General features: G+C 36.5%; 1 long non-coding RNA gene across 1 annotated transcript; it reads left to right on the top strand.

Moving 5' to 3' along the window:
• Nucleotides 1–541: 541 nt before the first annotated feature.
• LOC148215911 (uncharacterized) lies at nt 542–7,312 on the top strand. The gene is made up of 3 exons (XR_015796318.1): nt 542–1,504; nt 3,003–3,055; nt 5,383–7,312. It is a non-coding gene; the product is annotated as an uncharacterized LOC148215911 (long non-coding RNA).
• Nucleotides 7,313–7,992: the final 680 nt, after the last annotated feature.

The following is a 7,992-nucleotide window of genomic DNA, read 5'->3' as shown; positions in this document are numbered from 1 at the left end:
TTGTGAAACTTTAAGTTTTAATCATTGGCCTGTAAGTCTACTCAGAATTAGTCAGAAGTAAACTACGGTACTTTTGATCAAGACCAGCTATAATTTAATGACTTACTTCTGAGTAACATGGATAGGGTTGCGTTGTTAAAAATACGTAGCATCTTCACCAAAAACATGCAATGGAATTCTAGGTATAGACAAGACCTTAGTATTGCAATATCGGATTTTGCAAGGCCGAGAATTCTTGATTGATATCTTTATTAGGACCACTCAGCTACTGCATTTGGCGGGGGGTTCCCCATGGACCACCACAGTTATAATTGCTTATTAATCTATAATGTTACCAAGAAAGTATCCCAACCACCGCTTCCAATTTGTGATACTGGGTATTGGAATAAAGGACACTATCAAAAGCAAAAAGTCAACTCTGCGTAGAACACGTATTATCACTCCACTTTATTCCTATCTCTAGCTCACTATTTCTAACACGCATGCGTTTTAGTTGGGTTAAAGTTGATCTTTCGAACTTTTTTTTTCCAATCAAGAAAAATTAAGGTCTCTGCGGACGCTTTTCAAGGAATTTTCGGGTTGCTTTGAAACTTCGTTTTCCATGGCCTCCTCACTAAAACCACCCTTTTCTTTTTTATGCGCTCCGTTGCTCCCGCACAAATGGCTGGCTCTTCCTACTGCTGCTAATGCACAACTGAGACTCAGTCGCTCTACCGGTAGTCATCAGTACAGTACTTTAAAGGTGTTTGTCCTTCCGCAACCAAATCAAACCCCGTAGAAAAAAATTAGTTTTATGAGTTTCACTTTTAGTTGCATAAACAGTACTGAATTTAATGAGACTTTCTTCTGAGCCAAGTTCACATTTTACCTGAATTGCCCCTTCACCATAAACAGAAAGAACTTTAAATGTTGAATCTAAAATGATTGGTCAGACCTGTAAAAATTAGATGCTTTTCTTTGCTTAAAGCACAATAACAAAACCTCAGGTGATAATCCTACGTTCACCTGGGAATGACTTAAAATAAATTACTATGTATAGATTTCACTTTGGTATTAACAAGAATTGGAGCTATCGTTTTACTGCACAGTTTCCTCCCATTCTGTTGAGATTGGGTAAGTACAGAAATGTTCCCAATTGTCCATTTCTCATCTAGAAATTGGGATGGATTCCAACAACCACATGGCTGATGCGGGATATACATAGATAGCGGCATCTGCTGTTTGAATACTTAAACAAATAGGCACACATGTGGTAAATTCATGTAATTATAATAATTACCACTAAAACTTTGTGAGCAAGTCTCATGTAGTCTTTCTAAATTTAGTCTTGATGCTAGTCTTGGGTATCTTTGCACCTGCTTTGCTGGAAATATGAGAGGCATATTCTTCTCAAGGGGTAACACTGCCACCTCCTTCAAGACAGGTGGTATCACCCCCTCTCCCAAGGATGCATTTAATTGCCACACATACTCAGCCACTCATCACTTCTCTGGCGGCCAAACAGGTGAGACAACAGCCCAATTGTAATGTGGGAATGATGTTGGGAGACAGGAGGAAGAGCCACAGGGTAGGCAAGGTCATCAGATATGAGGCAGCTGAGCCCGCAAAAGGAATGGAGGCATGACAAATGTCTCAGAAGGAACCTCTCTAGTTTATTGGACTGTAAAGGTGAGGGGGGAAAGATGTAGTTTCAGACTTGTGAGAATCTATCAATGTAACCTTACAATAAAGACTAAACTAGTACTCCTGGGTGTGCTTCTTGTCTGGACTACCTTGCAAGACTGACACCAAGTGGGGAGACAATGTAGCAGAGAACTTCTACCACTTCCTGAAGATCAAAGTAGTCCTGGGTAACATGGTGAAATATAGCCTTTGAATAACAGAATGTAGAGATGAACTTGGGGAAAGATTTTGAGAGGCTTTAAAGATTGATGTCAAAGTTTCGCTCTGCTCCATCTTATACCAAATAGAATCAAGTCAGGGCTGTTTTGTGTTTCCTTCTTATGCTTTCACTTTCCCAGGATTAAGTTGCCATTTCAACTCTCTTAATGGTTCACTCATTCCTTTCCCAAAGTTATCTCCAGCATCCAGTTCTGAGTGAATATAAACTATTTTATTTTCAAGATGTTCACACATTCATCATAGTGGCCCAGTCAATGATTGTCTGGCCCATCATTTCTTAAGACAGGCGTCCACAAACTTTTCAGCTCATTGACCCCTTCATGAAGTTTCAGATTGTTCATCAACCCGCAAACATTTATTATATAAAAATAATTTAATAAATACTAACAATAATAATAACAATGGATAGTCCCATCTACCCTTGGGGGTCAATACTGATCACTTTGGGGAATCCTGCCTTAAAATTATTTCAGTAATTCTAAACAGTGCTGCTGGGAGGCAATAGTGACCTTCTATTTATATGTCCTGTTTATTTTAGGCAGTTTACTTTTTAATTGTTTCAAGCTGAATTTGTAAGACTTCTTATAATAGAATTTACCTTTTCAGAATGTTCATGAAGTATTACTATCATAAGTCTAAATATATTTTCTGGAAGTCATTTTTAAAAGTGCATGACATATAAACTAAGAAAAAAAAGGAAATCTTAAAAGTCTGAATTAATGCAAGTCAGACTAATGATGCATCTATGTTAGTTTGAAAATATTTGAGAAAGTATTTACCTTTGTTGTTTTAACAAAAGTTTGCACTAATCATTTTCATTGTTATTAGGTACATGTATAACAACTATTCATAAAGTAGGAATTTAAGGCTGTAGTTCTGGGCAATTTACTCAAGGAACTGAAATCCGTGGGGGTTAAATCCTCATCAATAAGGCTGGTAGTATTTGTGGGTCAGTGCTAACAATCAGAATCAAATATTATGAATCAGTCCAGAAGGCTTTAAACAGAACCTAAATTTAAAACCCAAAAGGTAAAGAATAATCTGGGGAATATGATTGATGAATCAACTTTCTCCTTCTTCACACCCATTTATTCTGACAGGGGCATGAGCTTCTCCGTTAGATAAAGAGGAAAGATTACTTTAGGAAAAAACTGTGAGTATGCTGGCTGTTCTCTGTCTTCTGTCTTAATCAAGATTATATTGGCCTCAGCTATATTTTTAAAAACTTATAAATATTGATATATCACTTAATGCAATCCTTATTTTTGTATATATAAAAAAATCCATATGGATACCACTAAGGGCTCTTCCTCACCATGAAGTCAAAGACTCTGCCAGTCTTTGCTGGCATAAATTGTATGTTTTCATTGCTGATATCTATTTTGCTACAGTAACAAGGCAGGCAAGTAGGATTTGTGGATTTCCCTGTTTTCTTCCTACCATGCGTCATCCTGCTAGGGGAAAGCAACCACCAATCACATTTTAATATGTGGGAGGTTGCAGGATGGGGCGAGTTTAGATAGATGGTTAGAACACAGGTTTAACTGCTTATCAGGTGGTTCAGGTAATATATGGCAGGCATAAAAATGTGTGCGGTTAAGGAACTCTCTCAGTGCTCTTTGTAATCCCTCCTTTGCACCTGTAACCTGTTGGTCAGGCTATTTCTGAACAGCATTGCAAGGCTTTACACCTGGGCTCAGCATCAAATTACAAGTCTCCAGACAATAACCATTTCATTCTGTTTTTGGCTATATGTGACAGAAGACAGAACCAGCATTTTTCAGAAGAATATTAAACCCATGCTTAAAAACTAATCTAGCATTCTTTCAGAAAAACTCTACACCTATGTACACAGAGCAGTATAAGTCTTAACTCAGTTACAGTGGCAATGAATTGGGAGACTTGAAAGAACAGGTTAGGGATAGTTTATCCTGGAGAAAATCTATCTATGGTCCCTAGAATTTGAAAATGACTTAACAGCGCATAATCAATTAATAGATCTTGACTAGAACTAAGGAAAGGTCCACTTGTTGTTACTTAAGCAGATACTTTTGTGGCCTGGTCTCTCCTGCAAGCCCAGCCAAAATGGGCTTTCATCTCCCAACCATGTCAGCAACTAAATGGGCAGTGAAGGCTGGTAGATTGTCTTCATAGCAAAATTGAGCTGGGATAAGAGGAAAAACTATTTCAAAACCAGAACATCTAGGGATGACTTTAAGATGTCTCAGATATGGACTGGGGTTAAGACAAAAGTAATATAATGAGGACATGGCAGAATAAAGAGGTTGCCAAATTTGAAAGAAGATATTTATAACTAATTGAAGAATACTGCTCTACAGGCTAACTCAGAATCTAGCTAGTATGTTTGCACCATCAAGGAGACAATATGTTTTCATTGGGTAACTATGGCTAAAATATAGGGTGTCAACATAGCAAACTATCTGTTTTGACTGATATCCCAACCACCAATTCTGGGTTGGAGTGGCTCAAAGGTGGCACCACTGTGGACAGGAAGACAGATTTCCCTCTACCCTCTTCATATTTCTTTTTCTAAACAGACAACTAAAGGACCGCATTATAAATTGTTACTGATTGAAATACATTGTGCTTTGTTTTTAATGTTCAGGAAGGTTTTTGCCAATACCTAGTGCTTAAGAATTTGGCTACTCTCTGTCAACCACAGTTGGTGGTTTAGCTAAATAAACAATTATTTAGACATCATTAATGTTCCACTCATCATTCAGATTAATGTATTGCCATTGGTAAACTATTGGTATTTGAAAACACCTCAATTATGCTAATGGAAAATGCTCTGGAAGTCTTTGCATAGCACATTCCATCACAAACTACCAATAGCATCTTAGCTTAGCCTGTTCTGTGAACTCAGCCAGTGTGGTCAGTTTATGTTTTAGTGCAATGTATTATCTACTCTATATACAAACATCTCCTGATTAGATTTGTCTCTGTTATAACCATATCATCAGCTTATCAAACACATTTTAGTTTTTGCAGCATACCATTAAAATTCCATAGGATCTGTGTTTCCTGTTGTCTTGGATGTAACCGCAGGTAGTCCTTGGGTTATGGTGGCAATTGGAACTGGAATTTCAATCACTAAGCAATGTGGTTGTAAAGTGCGATGTCATATGACCACATTGCTTAGTGATGGCAATCCCGGCAGTCCCTGTTGCTGTCATTAAGTGAGGACCTTATGTGACTGCGATGTGGGAACAGGTGCTGAAACCGCATCCCAGGCAAGAAGGCCTGCAAGCGAGAGCTACAGGCAGTCAGGCAGGCACTACAAAGGGTAGATAGGCGGGTGCTGCAGGTGGGCACTAGGGAAGCTGAGCATCTCCACCCAGGGTAATTTTGGAGCTGGCCAGCCTTTTATATCTAAATAACAACAGTAATAGTGATAATGATAAAAACTCTGAACCTTTGCAATGGCTAATGATGTGCTAATAGTGGAATTTTTTGCAGATATGAATGAAGATCTACATGGAAGACAGGAGCCTGAATGGTTAAGATCTGGCTATAAATAAATATTCTTTAGGTATACAATATGGCAAAAAATAGGATTAATGTACAGCATTTGTAAATCCCATGTGATACACTTTTATATTTATATAAAAGCATAAACTGAAGAACAATACTTTACCAAAGAGATTATAGTGACTTAATTCTAAGCAAAGACAAAGGCTGGATTGTATGAAACTCAATGTTTATCATTCACACAAAGTTCTACTACACTTCCTTTATTTTGCACTACTGATAAGCTGGATTGGATTGCTTAAAGTATTATTATTATTATTAATAATATTATAATAATTTTTCCTGCCTTTTTGAAAATATATTTTGGTCAACTCAAGGCAGTGAACATACTTAATACTCTTGCCTCCCATTTATTGGGATGCCCTCAGGTCAATCCCAGGTTTGACTATAAAAAGCCCAGTTCTTGAACATTAAAGAGTAGTCATACCCTTTTAATGAAAGTGTTAAATTTCTGATAGCTTGTTATTTGGCAATTACCCATTACTATTGATTTAACAGTTGCTTTATGTATTTTTTTTTCCTCCTTATGGTCCTGATTCCTCTTTCTGATCATGTGTTGGGTTACCCTATATTAAGCTTACATATATCAGTATTATCACAGAACTTCAAAACTATTACTGACCCTTTTGTCTTCTTTGTGCCAAAAGGCTAATCTGCTCAGATTATTTCAAAGCAGGCAATCTGTTTCTACATCATTCTGATTGTCTGAAATTTTTATTATGATCCTCCTCTGGCCAGACATATTAACATGCACAGTACTATTACAGGCTTTGTTGAAACTTGTCAATAAGAAAATTAAATTTGTATTAAATGCCGGCCCAAGAATTATACTTTTTAAAAGTTAACATATCCTAACATTCCCCTAAACCAGATTCTTTTTGAATAATACAATAACCTACATTAAAACCAGGAAATCAAGACAAAGATAAATAACTTGCAAAGATAAATACAGTAACTGATATCCAAATACTACATCAAGTCTGTGCAAAATATTGGCTCATCCTGGGGGTAGGGACAGAACATTTAACATTCCATTTCCAACAACAAAATGTTTTGAGATGGCACAACAAGTCAGACAGGACTAAAACTGCATGGACTTGTCCATGCAGTCACCAGGAGCCAAGACTGACTCAAAGAAACACATACCCTTAAAAGATGGAATAATTAATCTAACAGGCTGGTCAGAAAAAATGCAAAATTGATAAAGAATTACAGTTTAAAGACCCGTTCCTAACCAAAATATCTGAATACCTGACAGAAAGCCTACCTTCTAAATAGTCTCAGAAATAAGCTGCTGTTGATCAGCTAAGTACCAGATGCAGTGGGAACTAGAAAAGAACCTAGGGAGTTGTTCCTGCTAGTTGTTTTCCCTAGGAAGCTAGTGGATTGTATTCTCTTGCATCACTACTACTGACAGTACAGTAACACTTTCGGGCAGTATCTTAGACCACCTTCCTACAATTGCATATATTTATGTTGCAAGCTAATGTTTCTGAATCTATCACTAGCTTCAGCAGAATCACATTTGACCGCCACTTATATTTTCTTTTATTATTTTTTTCCATTTTCTCTCCCATTTTTTTTCATAATCATGTTTGTTAATTGGTAAGCATTTTTGACTACACATGTATAAAAATGAGAAATATAACACATATAAAATGTAAGAAAGGAATATATGAAATATTGTGTGAAATAGTGTTGCTAATAATTAAAGCTAAAATCCTCTACCCAATTGTTTGGCAGTAAGCCCCACTGAATTCAATAGGGCTTCTGAATAGATACATATAGAATTCCAATATTTGAGTTAGAATTCTTATTAGATCTTATTAGATTAAAATTCTCTTAAATGCAATGAGATTGTTGTGCAAACACCTATATATTCATGACTGTCAGCTATACATGTCAGCATATTAACTGCACTAGTTATATTAAGAAAACATGGCTCATTTGTGCTAGAAGATTTTGTAAAATTTTCTCGCAGTGGTACAAATAAAAAGAAAAATCTAAGACAATAGATTGAAACAGAAGAAGTAAATGTGTGTAATAGCAAAATTGATATTTCTTACCTGTTCTTGAGAATCTTGTACAGCTTTGAAATCCAAGAAGAATGAAATGCAAGTGAAATATGTGTCTCAAAATCACCACTGGAAATCCTGAGAAAATGTTAAAAGCGTTAATAGCAATAATTTATAATAGAATAGAAAAATTGATCTGGGTTTCCTTTTTACCCACTGTAAATTAGTTTCATTCACATTCTTTCACTTATGTGGAAGAATTTAAGCTCTCTCTCATGACTCATTTCCTTAAGAGACAACACAGCACTGGAAAAGAAGGTAGGGTGTGCCTCTAACCTGTAGGCTTCACTTCAAAGTAATAACTATAATTTATTCCATCATTCTCCTCTTGTGAAATTGGAGATCCGCCCAGGATCTTTTATTGGCACTGAAACAGAATTCTGAACTATCCACTGTCACCATTGTTTCATGTCTGTATAGCCCAATTTTGTACTTCTATTAGAGGATCCACCATGAGACATAT

Source organism: Python bivittatus, unplaced genomic scaffold, assembly GCF_059951505.1.
Source record: "Python bivittatus isolate LINGU-HERP-01145 unplaced genomic scaffold, Pbiv_v1 ctg000330_np1212, whole genome shotgun sequence".
Classification (NCBI taxonomy): domain Eukaryota; kingdom Metazoa; phylum Chordata; class Lepidosauria; order Squamata; family Pythonidae; genus Python; species Python bivittatus.
Note: the sequence above shows the minus strand (reverse complement) of the source record. Positions and strands in the feature narration are given on the sequence as shown.